Genomic DNA, 15,804 nt, shown 5'->3' with positions numbered 1-15,804 from the left:
CGAAAGGAGAAGGCCTTCCAGGGTCCAGCGTGAGCCCCGTGGACACCCACCCTAAGTGGATCGAAAAGGCGGCTGCGGAGCAGACGGGACTCAGACCGCTGTCCCAGGATCCGGCTGTGAGGAGAGAAAATGGAAGGGGGACAGAGATCAGGGCAAGGGGGCCGAGGGGAATTCTAGGAGCACGTGGGAGGAGTAAGAGCTCTGCTGACTTATGGGCTGCATTTCAGCGCCTTGCTGGCTGTCGAGGGAACAAGCTATGTATCAGGCGAGGTCGGAAGCTTAGAGGCGGCCGGCTTCCCAGGATGAGTCCTTCCACATCCGCGTCCCGAGCAGGTAAGGGAAGAGTTTTTGTGCCAAAGTTTTAACAGTTTCTCAGGGTAAAAGCCCAGACACAGGTGGAGATGGAAACACCCATCCTCTGACCGAGAAGCCCGAAGTCAACAGGACCGGACGACACAAGATCGTCATGGACTTGAATAAAGGCCTGTTCAGATTCCCACTGCTTTTTAACTTCTTCCCTCTCTTCTCCGTGGGCTTTGCACGTGTACCCGGAGGTGCTGGCACTCTCAGCAGCTGCGCTTCTGACCAGCAGGAGAGCTCTGCACAGGCAGCCGTGGGCCGAGCTCTCCACAGCGCTGCTCCCTCAGTCCATCGCGATGCACATATTCGTCTCCACGTGAGTTCCCGTCTGCCCAGAACTAAAGGACAAGGATTTTCCAGTGAGAAAATTCAAAAGATTTTTATATAATCTTGAAAGTAATCCGGGCAAGGGATCTCATTGGAACAAACTGCATTTGCAAAGGAAGGCTTTGAACAAAGGCTGCATTATTAAAATCCACTTAGTGGCTGCTTTGAAGGGACTAAAGTTTACTCGGGTTTTAAAGGTCTTGTGCATTTGTTTACAGCAAAAAAAAAAAAGAAGAAGAAGGAGAAGGAGGAGGAGGGGAAGGGGAAGGGGAAGAAGAAGAAGAAGAAGAAGAAGAAGAAGAAGAAGAAGAAGAAGAAGAAGAAGAAGAAGAAGAAGAAGAAGAAGAAGAAGAAGAAGAAGAAGAAGAAGAGGAAGAGGAAGAGGAAGAGGAAGAGGAAGAGGAAGAAGAATTCATACCACATTCTGCGCATACTTGTCCCATCAAATGGTCCTCTTCCTGGAGGGTTTCCTGCATGCCTGCAGACACCAGTGTCCCTCCTCTCTGGGGCCCCACGAGCCTGGGCTAACTAACAGAACTACCTCTGCTTACCTGCCAAGTCACGCACGTCTCCCATCCAGACTGAGAGCGTCTGGAAGGCAGAGTTCTGTCTCATTCTCGTCAGTGGTCCCTGGGGGCCTGGAAAGAGCTCAGAATCCAGACAGGTTTTGTGCTACTTCCAGACCCCCAGGAGGCAGAGTTTGGATGCTGCAGTGTTGGGATTTATAAGACTTTCCAACTGTTTATGAGCATGACAGGACCATGGATTTGAAATGGGAGATGTAACAGAAGATCCAGGATGAACACAGTCATATTATTACTTTAAGAGAATGATGGTTTGAACAGTTCTCTGGAGAAACAGAAAGTTTGCTGAGAAACAGGAGCAACAACTGTGGAGCCTTGTCTGGGGACACTGTAAGACTCTTGCAGGGGCTGGGGAACCGGGGTGAGAGAGGACAAGGAAATGACTATTATTGGTAGCGTGAAATAGGGGAAGATGATTAGAAGGGTCGGTGGCTGGAGAAAACATGGAAAACCATCCCTTCCTTATAGATTTAACGCAGGGTGGCCATGTGCCAGCCTCCAGACTCCCTTGCAGCTAGGATTGACCAGGTAACCCAGTTCAGCCAATTAGATGCAGGTGGGGCCGCTGGGCAGGGCTTCCAGGAAAGCTCCTTAGAGGAGATGTAACTGCCGTCCACGTTTTTAAAATTGTTACTGAAGTACAGTCTGTTTACAATGTTGTGTTAATTTCTGTTGTACAGCATAGTGATTCAGGTATACATATATATACATATATATATTCCTTTCCATATTCTTTTTCATTATAGGCTATTTCCAGGTATTGAATATAATTCCCTGTGCTGTACAGTAGGACCCTGTTTATCTATTTTATATATAGTTGTGTATATCTGCAAGTCTCAAGTTCCAAATTTATCCCTCTACTCCCCCCTTCCCACCCTGGTAACCACTGATTTGTTTTCTATGTCTGTGAGTCTGTTTCTGTTTTGTAAACAAGTTCATTTGTATCTTTTTTTTTAAGATTCCACATATAAGTGGTATCATATGGTATTTTTCTTTCTCTTTCTGGCTTACTTCACTTAGAATGATAATCTCCAGGTCCATCCATGTTCCACAAATGGCATTTTTAAAATTCTTTTTTATGGCTGATTAGTATTCCATTGTGTGTGTGTGTGCGCACGCGTGCATGTGCACGCACACCACATCTTCTTTATCCAGTCATCTGTTGATGGACATCGAGCTTACTTCCATGTCTTGACTGTTGTAACTGGTTCCACACACAACTTTGATTTTTGCCCTGTGCCCTTCACTCTCCTTCCCAGGACACAGAGCTGGTAGTCAGAGGTGGGAATGGTCTTGCTAATTACATTATGATCCCGCTCACGTCAGCCTTGGGTGTGTGCGTGTCTCCCAGTTTCCTGTTACAGGAGAAGAAGGAACCTCTGCTGAGTTAGGCGGGCCCGCCAGGTCTTCGGGTCTGCGTGGCCGCTGGAGGTGGTCCTGTTTACGCCGCCCTGTGCGAGAAGGATGCTGGACGAGAGCCAGTGGCCTGTGTCCTCGCTCTGGCTCTGGTCCTTATTTATTTATCGTGGGACCTCAGGCGAGTTGCCCAACTCTCCTGAGTGCCGTTGCTTCACGTGTGGCCCTGGGGATAGAGTTACAGGCTTGACAGCTCACAGGCTGTGCTGGAGACCAAAGACCATTTGAAAACACTTTGAAAGCATAAGAAGTTTTATCCGAATATGACACCTTATTAATACCAGTACTAAGAACGTTCAGCAAGGCCAGGCTCAGGGGAAGACATTCAGAACACGCGGTATTGGGAATTCAAAGTATAGGAGAGGCCGCTCCCACAAGGGGAGTCTTCTTAGAAGTCAGGTCAGAGCTCACTTGTTTTTTTTGTTTGTTTTTTAATTTTTAAACAACTTTATCGTGGTATAATATCTGTATAGTAAATGACTTATTTCAGATGTACAATTTGATGAATTTGGATAGATGTCTATACCCATGAAACCACCACCACAGTCAAGACCTAATATTCATGCCACTCCCCGAGAGGTGCGAGCCTCGAGCTCCGCATTTGTCCCTTCCCACCCACGTTCCCCCCGGCAGCCGTAAGTTTAGAACTCTCTTGTGTTTGTGCCCTCCGCTGTGACGAGACGCTCACCACAAAGCAGGCACTGATAACCTGGTGTGCTTGAAAGCAGAGGCAGAAACTGGTACCTGCAAATGTCAGGAGCAGGACTCGGTGTAGAGCTTACCTGGTGGGAACGGAGCAGCGCGACAGGGAGTCCCGGGAACCTGGGCAGGTGAGAGGCCGAGGAGGAAGTTGCCGAAAGGCTTAACTAGCCGGCTGAGGACTGACCCGAGGCCTCGGGGACCCCTGCAGGGCTGTGGGCAGGAAAGGGTGATGTAAAGAGAATGATGTCCCAGAGGTACAAGCTGACAAGGGCTATCTAGACGCTAGACTGAGCCGAGAATGGGGTACGTTGGAAGGGAGGTTCTAGTTAACATTTGCATATGGATTCCCAGCCTACGAAACTGTGCTGGATGAAAGGTGACCTGAACAGGGGAGAGGTGGTTACGGTTGGACCTGCTGTGGCTCAGCTTTGACGCTGAAAGTCACTGATGGGTCCCAATCATGCTCTTTGTTCTTCTGGTCCTGATCTCTGGCCTCTGTTCTAGAACAGGCCTTCTGATTCACGCTGGATTCCAGTTTTATCAAATAATCCGTGTGCCTGAGTCCCTGGATTGGCCACTGGCCAAACACTGCAGGCCCTGTTGACCAGGAACCTTGCTGTGACCCCCAGTCCATTGGCAGGGGCCTGGCCAGCCCGGCAACTTCCCTGAGATTCTCTGCCTGCTTGCATCCGAGAACACGTCCCACTCTCAGAGTCCCCGCACATGGTCTGTCCACCTCCTCTTGAACCAGGGCCCCGGATGCTCTTAGGGGGCCCATCTCAACCTCGGTGTGAGGAGGAGATATTTAGAAACTGCACGGAACTTGGAGGGGATCCAAAAAGCAGAGAGGGCCCCGGTCCCAATTCCCATTTGTCTGCTGTCTTAGGGGAGAGATGCCACGAGGGCAATGGCTTCATGGCCTGTAAGTGGTGGCTGGGAAGGGAGATCCAGAAACTTCTGTCACATCGAGGCGTGCAGCTGGGCAAGGAGAGCTGGTGAGACAAGGAGGACACAGCACACGTGGACGCCACCACGGAGGTGAGGGCAGGAGCCGGTGTCCACGGTGGACTGTGACGTCTTCCCAGGGCACAGGTGGCCCCACCCCTATAACCAGAGGCCCAGGGGGCTGAGGACACGGGGCCTGTGCAGACCAGCCGTAGCACAGAGACCGGCCGTCCCCGAAAAGGCTCCTCATGCCCAGGTGCCGTGCAGGGAAAGGCTGAACACTTGCCCCAGAGTGCTGGAGTTAACCCGATGGGCGCTGTGTAAAGCCACGATAACTCCGCTAACTCTCTGTCTTCCTCTGAGCGAAACAGTAGCTCCTGGCACATTTGAGATCCATTACAGGAAATAATGTTATATTTCTGCGACCTTGTATGTGAATTTTAATGCCAGCACCGGTTGCTTCAGGAGGGTTCATTTCACTGGGCACAGGGCAGCCAGAGGGTCAGAAATGGAACCAGACACCCCTGTGGAGGCGGGGCGGGCGCTAGGCAGACGGAAGGCGGGGGAAGGATAGCAGGCCGTGCGGCTGCCGCACAATAGCCAGAGGAGGCAACAGGTGGCAGGTGGGCCGAGAGGTGCACCAGGTTCCAGAACAGGCGGGGAGGCCAGACGGAGAGCTCTGGAGATGTGAGCAGACAGCTAGGCAGGAAGGCCGGCCCCACGCGCAGCACTAGGGCCCGAGCCCTGCAGAGGAAAAGGCCAGAGGAAGCAGAGATCTGGCCCGAAGGTGCAAGGAAGCAGAAGCTAGGGGAGAAACCCCGATTTCCTACTTGTCACCCACTATCCCCGCCATGCGTGGGGCCAACATTCCCTCCTGAGCCGGCAAAGTATAAAGGCTCAATCCAGTGATCTTTATGGCCTCAGGAAAGCTTTACTCATTGTTGGGGGTTGAACTGTGTGTCCCCAGACTCCATACGCTGCAGCCTCAACCTCCAGAACCTCAGAAGGTGACCTTCTTTGCAAATAGGTTTGTTGCAGATGTAATCACTTAAGGTGAGGTCGTTGGGCGGGCCGCAGTCCAAGGAAGGGGAAATTCAGACGCAGAGATACGCACACGCAGACGGAAGGTGACTGGCGGAGAGAGACAGGGGAGAAGCCAGCATCCACAGGCCAAGGAGGCAGGCCAGGGGGCCCAGCTCTGCGAAAGCCTTGAGCTTGGACTCCCAGCCCCCAGAGCTGTGAGCACACACACTTCTGTTGTTCTGTTTGCAGACCTTTGTTGTGGCAGCCACAGCGAGCTCATACACGCATCATCATCCAAAAAAAAAAGCTGCTTTCCCATCTTTCCCTGGATTTGCCAATGATTGGGTAGGAGGCAGAGCATCAATTTTAAAGAAATACGTGTTTTTCATGGGGGTTTAAAGGCTGTATGCCCTATAGAATCCTGTTTGTTTGGGGTTAGCGTAATCTCCTAAATTAGGAGTTGGATTCCTTCTGCAAAGACCGTTAGTCAAGACTGACAGTTCTCTCCTGTGCTTCACTGTCACACTTTAACACAATCCATTTTCCCCAACCAGGAACTTTTGCTAATCTCAGAATCACTGCTGGTGAGGGACCGGAGTGAGATGATAATGGGGTTTACTGAGGGTCCTCCGGGGAGATTGACTTGCCCGCCTTGAGGCCAGTGTTTTCATCTCCACAAATGTTTGCAAATCTAGTGCAATCCGAAAGAAAATGGGGTTGAATCACTTAGTAGATCAAAGTCAGCCAGAAAGAGGAAGAAAAATACCAGATGATTTCACTTAGGTGTAGCAGCTAAAAAAAAAAGACACAAATGAACTTAACTTACAAAACAGAAACAGACTCACAGACATAGAAAACAAATTTATGGTTGTCAGGGGGGAAGCGGGTGGGGAGGAATAAATTGGGAGTCAGAGATTTGCAGATGCTAACGAATCTATGTAAAATAGATGAATAATAAAGCCCTCCTGTACAGCATAGGGAACTGTATCCAATAGTTTGTAATAACCTATAAGAAAAAAGGATATGAAAAGGAATTCACATACGCATAACTGAACCGCTGTGCTGTGCACCAGAAACTAACACAACATTGTAAACTGACTCTACTTCAATTAAAAAAAAGGAAAGCAGGGGCTGGGATACTTCCTTTAAATGAATCTTTGATCTCCTGAGCACAAAGCGTTCACTTTCCTGAGCCGAACGGAGACACCTGGCCGCCCCTGAACAGCCGCCCGCCTCGGAAGCCGCGCAGAGGGCATTCCGCGCAACAGGGCTGCTGTGTGGGAGGGCAGTTTCTTCTAAGCAGATGATTAACAGGAAATGATTTGTCTGAGGTTCTGAGTGGTCCTTCACAGCCAGGCCACAAAAATTCCTTACTATTAAATAAACAATTATGGGCAGAAATAGCTAGAAAATAACTCAGAAAATTCTCGTGATGAGGTCCGATTCCAGACCTCGCAGAGCCAGATGGACAGGCTCAGGGCTCACGGTGGCCACCAGGGTTGCTGGCCCCTGGGCTGGACAGGGAACCCGCGGGACAGGGCTGAACTTAAAGACGTCTTACTCCCTCACAGTAGGCCTGCAAGAAGTATTTGTTTAAGGAATGCCGGCTGGATTCGGGTGCAGATCTGTGTGGCTGATGGAAATTGGATGAAATAGGCTGTTACTCATGAGAGAGTGCCCATGGGTCAGAGGCAGGTCTGTGTGCGTGGTGACTGCCGTGTGAATCTGGCCAGAGCACTTCACCTCCTCCGGCTTCGGTGTCCTCATCCGTGACCTGACTGCTAAGGGTCCTCCAGCTTTGAGAAGGTCAGTGTGCTGACTTTCCCAGCATCACCGCGAACTCCAGCGAGAAGACGGGCTTCTGGTCCTGGGTCTGCCCCACTCAGCCCGGGGGCCTGGGTCTCGCTGCCTCATGTTTCTGAGCCTCATAAAACGAGGAAGATAGAACTGGCCTCGGGGATTTCTGTGAGAAAGTCATCTTACAACAGGGAAAACATCTTCGCCTTTAAAGAGTCGTAGAATGTGGTGTGTGTTGTGGATTGGAAATAAGACCTCTTTGACTTCAGCTTAAGTGTTAGCAGGGAGGGATATTAGGTGAGAACAGTACAGTCAAGAAGTGATGTTAAGTGTTATCAAGAAGTGCACGTGCTCTCAGACTTCACTTTGAGAACTTTGTGTGCCTTGTCAGAGAATCAGAAGGTCAGAGTGGCCGGGAACTAAATGCCGTATTTTATGAAGTCTGACACCCAGTGATGGGTCTGACTTGACTGTTACTGGGTGTTCTAGAGATTTTTCTCTGTTTCTTTTGAACCTGATCAGAGGCCCGGAGGTGCCTGTGAAAGTATTCCTGAACAAGTGTTGACAGATTGTTTCTCAGTGGGGCTTCCCTTACCAACATTGGGGTCCGTCAGTTTTCCCGCAGCTGGACCTGCACTGACTGTTGACGTGACGTTGAAATTTGCTCCTTGAAGAAAAGCACTGTACACTAGTGTTTTACTGTGCGTTTCTTTCATAAGTTGCGAGGTTGACTGTTTCATTTCCTGTGGCTGTTTGGTAGTTGTTTATATTTTTTGCCATAAAACATCTTTTAACGTCCTTTATCTGTTGGAATATTCACAGATTTAGCATCTTCTTTAATAATATACTGTGTTAATTTCCTGGGAGTTCCATAACAAATTACCGTAAACCAGGTGCCTTAGAGCAACATAAATGTGTTCTCTCACAGTTCCGGAAGCCAGAAGTTTGAATTAAAGTGTCAGCAGAGCCAGGATCTCTCCGAAGGCTCCAGGGGAGGGTGTTTCCTCGTTTCTTCCAGCTTCTGCTGGTTCCGGGCAATCCTGGTGTCCTTGGCTTTTAGAGACTTCATTCCAACCCCTGCCTCTGTCTTCACCTGGTCTTCTCCTTGTGGGTCTGCATCAGAATTTCCCTCTTCTTACAAACACACCAGTCAGATTGGAGCCCAGCCTAATCCAGTATGAGTCAGACCTCATCTCAATTTGACTGCATCGGTAAGGACCCTCGTTCCAAATAAGGTCACATTCACAGGGTTAGGACTTCAATCAATTTGGGGAGGTGGGGCCTTTCAGCCCCAATGATACTTAAATAGAAATGTGAGCAGGACATTCTTCTGATGGGGAAGGAACCAAAAACTGGCAGGTGAGTGTTCTAATCCCAGAGGAGAGTCTGTGTAAGTTTATTCACGTCTGTTACATCCAGATACTGCAGAAAGCCGTGTCTTCCAAAATTTTAGATTTTGATTTTAAAAACAAACTAGTTATGATAGTTTCAGGATGCCAGTTGCTAACCCCCGGAACTCTAAAAATAAACCCTGGCAATCTGGAAAGGCAAAAAAGCACATTCTACAAGGAGTCAGGTGCTCTGCGTTTTCCTGGTCCTGGCGCTGCTCGGCTTTGTGACTTGGAACAGTTTACTTGATTGGCATAACTATTCTTGTTCCAGAATCTATAGACCACGGTTAAGGCTCTTTCCAATTCTAATAACCTGAGGCTGCAAATGCCATGGTAAGTCCACCTGCTTCCGTTTTCACAGGTATATTTGAAGGGGTAAATGGCTCTTGAATTTTATGTTGGGTGTACACAAGCCTAGTGGTTTAGGTTGAAGTTAGTTTGCATTCAAACCATTGTTCCCCTTGAACACCGCGTTGGATTCAGGGAAGGTGAGGAGATCTGACGGGTGCTGTGATGCTGAGACAGTCAGTCCACACTTTGTTCTCCCTATGGGAAGAGAGGATATTTTCAAGCTGTAAAAGGCTCATTGATGTTAGAAGTGAAACCAGTGATTCAGTTATAGAGTTTTCATCTTCAAAGCCCTTTAGAAGCAAGAGGTTTGGTGGGACCTGGGGTAAGAGGCTCCGGAACCCAAAACAAATAGGGTCAGATGTAGCAGCAGAACTCATTGGATCCAGAGCCAGTCTCTCTGCCGAGGTCAGACGTTCTTGTTCAGAAAAGTGGCTTTGTGTGCTTCTGTCTGCGTGGGGGACCTTCTGAGACAGCCCTCTGTGGTTTATTAGGCTGTGGGGACTAAAGTCCAGCTACGTATTGTTTGTGAATCTCTGCAGTTCACTCAAGAGAGAAGCCAATAATGATACTGTGATGAGGGAGTGGGTTCACGAAATGTGGGTTTACTTTCAGCCTCTTTACTGATGAGCTGTTTGCTTCTCCGACAGTCCTCTGCCACACTTGAAACACGATGATCACTAAAGCTTCTCTGTTTCATAGGATCTTGAAGAGGAGTGTTGAGAGTTAATATTTTAAAAGCTAATTTCTTGAGGGTTCTGAGAAATTCTAGTGAAGGTCACTTTTTAATGTTGGGCCACGGTAATGCTTTAGAATTTTCCACCACTTTCTGCTGTCCTGTACATTCTAGTCACCCTTGACTCGTGAACATGTCGTGAGATTTCACAAGCCCACTCTCCCTTCTGTGCCTGACAAACTCCTACTCATTCCTCAAAGCCTTACTTGATTTCTCCAGCTGGGCTAATCCTTCTCTCTCCCATGTTCCAAAAGTACTTTGCAGGTTCCTCTGTTACAGAGGTTTTCAGTATAATTTGACTAATTAATTAGGATGGTCTCTGCTGGAATATTTGGGATGTGAGTACTGCAGGAGGGTTGGTCTGCATTCTGCATCGTTGTATCCAGGAGGGCTTAATGGATATTTGTTACATGGTCAGAAATACAGCAACCTTTGCCTTTTGCATCCCTAACTGTGAGGCCTCCCAGGGGTAAGAACAGCAGATCCAGATGTACCATGAAGTGAACATTGTCCTTTTTTTCCCAAATTCATCACTTTGAGGGCGATAATGGGCTGTTTCAAGAGCACACTAACCACCACTTTGGGCAAGTCTGGTATTTTCCTTTTCTTCAAAACTGCTATTTAACCTGAGCTGGCCAATGGGGTGTTCGGCCTCCACACAGCTGTTTATCCCCTGGCTCAGGCATCCTAGAGGAACCGTGTAGAAACAACACCTTAGAAACAGCGTTTCCAAGAATGAGCTAAAAGTGCCTTAGAAACACTCTACAGAAGCCCCCAGCTTGTGTGATTATAGAAAGTAGACCAGGCAGCATTTTCTCCCCCCCCCCCACTTTTCACTAGAAACAATCCTGCAGGTTTTTTTTTTTTCTCCCAATGTTGATTTACAGTCCTGAGGCCAGAGCAGTTTTGGACAGTGTTAATCATTTGTAGGAAAAAAATTTTTTTCAGGCTTCACATTGAAATAATTTTAGACTGACAAAAATGTGATAAAAGTAGGGGAGAGGTCCTGTGTCCTTCCCCAGCTCCCCCGTGGTGTTGACCTGGTCAGCGACCCGAACCAGGACGCACACGGCACAGTGCTCCTCGCTCACCCATGGGCATTGGTGGGAATTCGCCGTTTCTCCCACTAATACCCTTTCCTGGATGCAAAAAAGGGATATTAGTGGCAGAAACTAATTTTGTTTCAAACTAAACTGTGTTCCTCAAACTGTTAGGTTTTGTTGGTCCCTGTGCCTTTCATGACCTTGACAGTTTCAAAGAGCCTCAGTCAGTTATTCCCTCAGTTTGTATTTGTCTGAGGTTTTCTCATGTTTAGACCCAGGTTACGCACTTTGGGCAGAAACACCACAGAAGAGATGCCACGCCCCTCTCAGTATTTGTAAACAATGTTCACGTTGGCTTTTTGTGTGAGTGTTGGAATTTGATCCTTAGAAGATAATCAGGGGAGGGGAGAGTACGTCTCAGGGGTGGAGCCTGTGCGTAGCAGGCGCGAGGTCCTGGGTTCCATCCCCAGCACCTCCGTTAAAAAAAATTAATAATAGAAATTTTAAAAAAGATAAGAACTGACATGTAAACTGGTGTGATAATTAATGTAGAGGAATGTAGCCTACAAATCACCTCTAAAATGTTACTTTAGATTACAGCATTACAGGACGTGTGCAGGAAAGAACTACCCACGATTTTCTTACTTGCCCATAGGTCTTTTTTAAATGCCGTGATTCCATCATGCGTTCAGTTCGCACGTCCTCTGCGTTAAAGCACCCTCGCTGCGGCAGGCCGCGTGCTGCACAGCGCCCTAGATGCTCCCATCCCACAGGTGAGCCGGCCTTTGTTTTCTCCTCCCCTTGATTTTGAACATTTTCGCAAGTTCCTCCTTGAAGAGCCTTACTGGGACAGAACAGCTTTTCTTCCTAGAAAGCTGTGCATTCCACGTGGAAATGGAGGGAAGGAAAGTTTTGGTGATTCGAGCCTGTGGCAATAGATTCTTCTCGCAATAGATCTCTAGGTGAACTTACTCTTTTCATATCACTTGTAGGAAGGTAAATGGATACACTGTTTTGGAAAATATATTTGGCAGTAGTAAATAAAAATGAACCTAAGCAAATCCCATGACCTAGCTGGGGACACTGTTTAGCGGGTCCTTCTCCTCTCTTCCTGAGGGCAGCCGGCCATCACAGTCCCTCCAGATCCAGGTATGAGAGCATCCCTCTCGCTGAGCGCCAGGGAGGGCCTGGCCCCCAACGCTGGCGTGGGCTCATCCCTACTCTCACGTCCTGTGGGCCTCCGTGCCCCATTCCTGAGCAAGGAGCAAGGAAAACTCCCTCCGCTTTTCGCCCAGTAGATACTTGTGTGTGAAAATAATTTTGATGCGTACCAAACATAATTCTTTCAAGCTAGGAAGCTTAAATTAATAAACTAATAAACTGTAGAATGAAGGCAGCCAATCCTGCTTATCCATTCTAACCAATAAAACAGCCACCTCTTACTGAGCTCTTACCACACACCGGGCACTGAGCTCAGACTTCACACATGTTATCAACTTCATCTTCACCCCAGAGCTTCGCAGATAAGGAGGAAGGGCTGGGAGGTTAAGTGGCTTTCCCAAGCCAGGGCTGGAGTGGAAGGCACTGGGCTCTCTACCATCCCCCACCGCCTCCCACCTTTACAACCATTAAGAAACAAGACACTGGAGACCGACAGATGGAGATAAAGATGTCAGTGGTATTGCCAATGAAGTCAGTTGGAGATTGTGACTGTAGGACTAAGAAAAGTTCTTGCTAATGTATAAGTGTCCCTCTGCCCCCAGCCAGGTTGGGCATGAAAGATAATGCACTTCATGAGCTGCTTTGAAGCTCTAAGTAGAGAATGAATGTAGAGGACGTAGCATGTTAAGGGCTCAGAAAGTATTCACAGAGGGACACATAATTTTGGAGATGTTATCATGTGAAAAAAGTGCACCACAGACTTGGTGACATTCTGGTAGTTGCTGTCTGCACTGGTGGTGGAATGGCTCTTTGTGAGAGCTCTGGATTGGCTTTCTAGCAGAATTAGAGTTTCAGCTCCTAGTCAGAGTTGGGTGCGAGCAGATCACCAAGAGGAAAAAAGTTCAAAGAAACCTTTGGAAGTTACCATGTGTGGGGAAGGTCGAACGCAGATGTCAGCTTTGTTTGCAGGGCAGTGAGTGATGGCTGGTCCCGTGGGCGGAGAGGGGTCACTGTGGGAGGCTTCAGCCTTTTTGCTCAGAAGCCACAATGAGATTCCTCATGGAATGATGGAAGCTGAAAGAAACAGATCACTGGTCCATATTGCACATTGAACAGATCAGAAAAGTGAGAGCTGGAGAAGTCTGGTGATTTATTTCCTATTAACTAGAATGGATGCTGTAGAGTGCCCAGTCTCTCGGTGTTAGATCAGGGTTTTTTCTCTTGACACATCCTGCCCTGCTCCAACAAGTTAATAATCTAAAACCAGAAATATCTTTTATCCCAAGAGCTCGAGTCCCACTAAAACCAAAGTCCCACTAAAACCTTTTTTTTTTTAAAAAAAAGGACAGGAACTAATAATGTATGTATGTGCGAAGATATCAGGAGTTTTATATGGGCTAAAGTTTGATGTTTTCCAACCAATCCAGAGAGGGAGGTTTCCTTTTTCACCAAAGAGGAGGCTGAAATTCAGAAAGGTAAAGGGCTAGCCCCGATCATAGGTATCCGGGAAGCAGGTGCCTCTGGGCCAAGTCTTTACAACTCTGTTTATCTGAGAGGCACTGCAGGTAAATATTAATAATAATCTCCAAGCAGGCAGAAATAATCCTTCAAGACTCGGATTTTTTAAAATAGAGTAATCAAAAATATCTCTTCAGATGTGTGTTGATTCTAAAGAGATCATTTTAAAACTCTCAGTTTTGCCTTTGATAGTCTTTTCTTAAAAAAATTCTGAGGTAGGTTTCATTTGTAACATGTATGAGAGCTTCAAGCAGGTTTTGTTAAAGTTATTTCAAGTGGAAATAAAATGGAATATTTGATATCAGCCCTTCATGCTATGTCTCTAAAATTTTCCATTGTTTATGTATAGAGTATGTTTCTGCTTTAAATAAATATATATATACTCATTATCAAAAATTTGAGGAATTTGAATAAAGATCCAAAGAATAAGACTTTGCCCATATTTCCACCACCCAGAGATACTTGCCATTAATATTGTGGTGTGTGTGCTTTGATTAAGAGGGTGTTTCTCAGAGCAGTTTTAGGTTTATAGAAAGACTTGAGTTGAAAGGAGCGTTCTCTCAGCCCCAGTTTCTTCTACTGATGTCTTGTGTCAGGGTGGCATGCTTGTTGCTATCGATGAGCCAATATTGATACGCTATGTATGATAAATGAGTTTACATGAGGGTTCACTCTTTGCATCCTACGTTCTATTCTGTGGGCTTTGACGAGCACATGATGACATGAGTCTGCCATCTAAGTATCATACAGAATAGTTTTTTCACTATTTAAAACAGCATGTATAGAATTAATTTTGGCTTTTCATTGGGTAATTTAATATTTTTATACCTTAGTTTAAAAATAGTGGTTATTGTTCTTTGATTATTAAAGTAACACATGTTTATAATAATAATGCTGGCACACGTAACCACTCAAATGAATCATCTAAAACACGGCAGTTTTTAAAAGAATGTGTTTATTTTATGAGTTCCATTAGCTGCAGATCAGGAAACAATCTCGGGGCGTTCAGGGCGCAGATTGCAGCGCGGGGGTTTGCCTCGCGTCTGCGGTTTTCTCGTGAATTAATCATTGATCCTCGAGCCACGCGGGAGAGGTGAGAGTTCTGAGTGGGGGTCACCCAGGCGGACTACGTGAGACCTGCTGTAGGTCCTGGGGAGGTGGGCCCAGGGTTTCCTTTGCTTGGAAAAGCGCAGCCTGTGTATCTTCGCCTGGAGCAACCACCTCCTGGGCAGAGGTGGGGCAGGGGCAGGGGTTGGGGTGGTGCCCGGGAGGCACGGCAGCTCCTCCCGCCCGGGGCGAGGCTGGGAGCTCGATGGGGTGGGGGCAGCCGGGCTTAGGGGGCCCAGGCGGGGGTGCTGGTATAGGGGAGTCGCTGGGGGTGGAAGGAAGGGAGCGGGGTTGGGGGTGTAGCTGAGGGGAAGAGGAGCCAGAGTGGGGGCAAGTGTCGAAGCACCGGGGAGGTGGTTGGGGGATGTCCCAGTAGTGGGTGCGGGTGGGGGTGGGGGTGGGGGTAGGGAATGGCCAGGATGGTGGGGGCAGGCTGGCTGGTGGCACCGTGGCCTGGGGGCGGGGAGGGCGGGCCGAGGGCGTGGTCTTGGGGGGTGGAGAGAGACCCAGGCAGGCGGCGTGGTCTGAAGGGATGAAGGGAGAGCCGAGCCAGGGGCGTGGTCTGGGGGCCGGACCCCGGGCACAGCCTGAGGCGAGGAGGGAGCCAGCCGTGGGCGTGGCCGGAGGCGCGGAGTGCGTGTCAGATGGGCGTGGCCTGGGTCGAGCGGGGGCGTGGCCTTGGCCGGGCGGGAGCGGCGGGCGGGCTTCAGCGCCGCACTCCTCCCGCCCAGCCAGCCGCCCGCCGGAGGCCGCGCACCAGAGCAGAAGCGCCTCCAAGAGCCCGGCGTGCTTGGAGCTGCGCGGCACCGGGACCGGCCTTGAGTCGCCGGGACGTCTTGGATCCGCCAACTTCGGAGGCTCCCCCGGGCCGGGCCGTGGTAGGTGCGGCTGCGCCGGGGCTCGGGGCGGGCGGGTGGCAGGGCGGGGAGCCCGGAGCCCGGGCAGCGAAGGTGGCCCCGACGCCGGCCTCGGAGCCCGAGCGCCGTGGCCCCTCCGTGCGCTCGCGGCGCGGCGCGGCCCGGCCGCCTGGGGGGTCCCCAAACCGGAGCTCGGGCTGCGGGACGGACAAAGGCGCGGGGCCCCCGCGCCGCCCAGGGGATGCGGTGGAGAACTTCCTCCCAAGCGAGTTTCTCCCCTGGCTCCCTTCTGGAGAAAGGCGGCGGGACCCTGCGTCCGGCTTCTCTGAACTGGACGGAGTGAGCGCCAGGGCTGGTTCGCTTCCACTTGTGGCCGGCGAGGTGGGGGCGCCCGCGCCCCGGTCCCTGAGGACACGCAGCAGCGCTGCGCCCACGTCCGGGGACTCAGGTGACCCGGGCTGGCGGGCCACCACCTGGCTGTGCCGTCCC

At 49.5% G+C, this 15,804-nt stretch overlaps 1 protein-coding gene across 2 annotated transcripts in view; it reads left to right on the top strand.

Annotated features, from left to right (window-relative positions):
• Positions 1-14,326: 14,326 nt before the first annotated feature.
• SPATA13 (spermatogenesis associated 13) overlaps positions 14,327-15,804 on the top strand; it is a 104,595-nt gene continuing 103,117 nt past the window's right edge. Inside the window, exon 1 of one of the 2 annotated variants that reach the window (XM_072976015.1) lies at positions 14,327-14,444. The gene's annotated coding sequence lies outside the window, so the exon portion shown is untranslated. Of the gene's footprint in view, positions 14,445-15,181; positions 15,337-15,804 lie in introns of those variants that run through there. The other variant, XM_072976016.1, reaches the window with a different exon arrangement.

This window comes from Vicugna pacos, chromosome 14 (genome assembly GCF_048564905.1).
Source record: "Vicugna pacos chromosome 14, VicPac4, whole genome shotgun sequence".
Classification (NCBI taxonomy): domain Eukaryota; kingdom Metazoa; phylum Chordata; class Mammalia; order Artiodactyla; family Camelidae; genus Vicugna; species Vicugna pacos.
The sequence above is the reverse complement of the archived record's forward strand: the minus strand, read 5'-3'. Positions and strand labels throughout refer to the sequence as shown.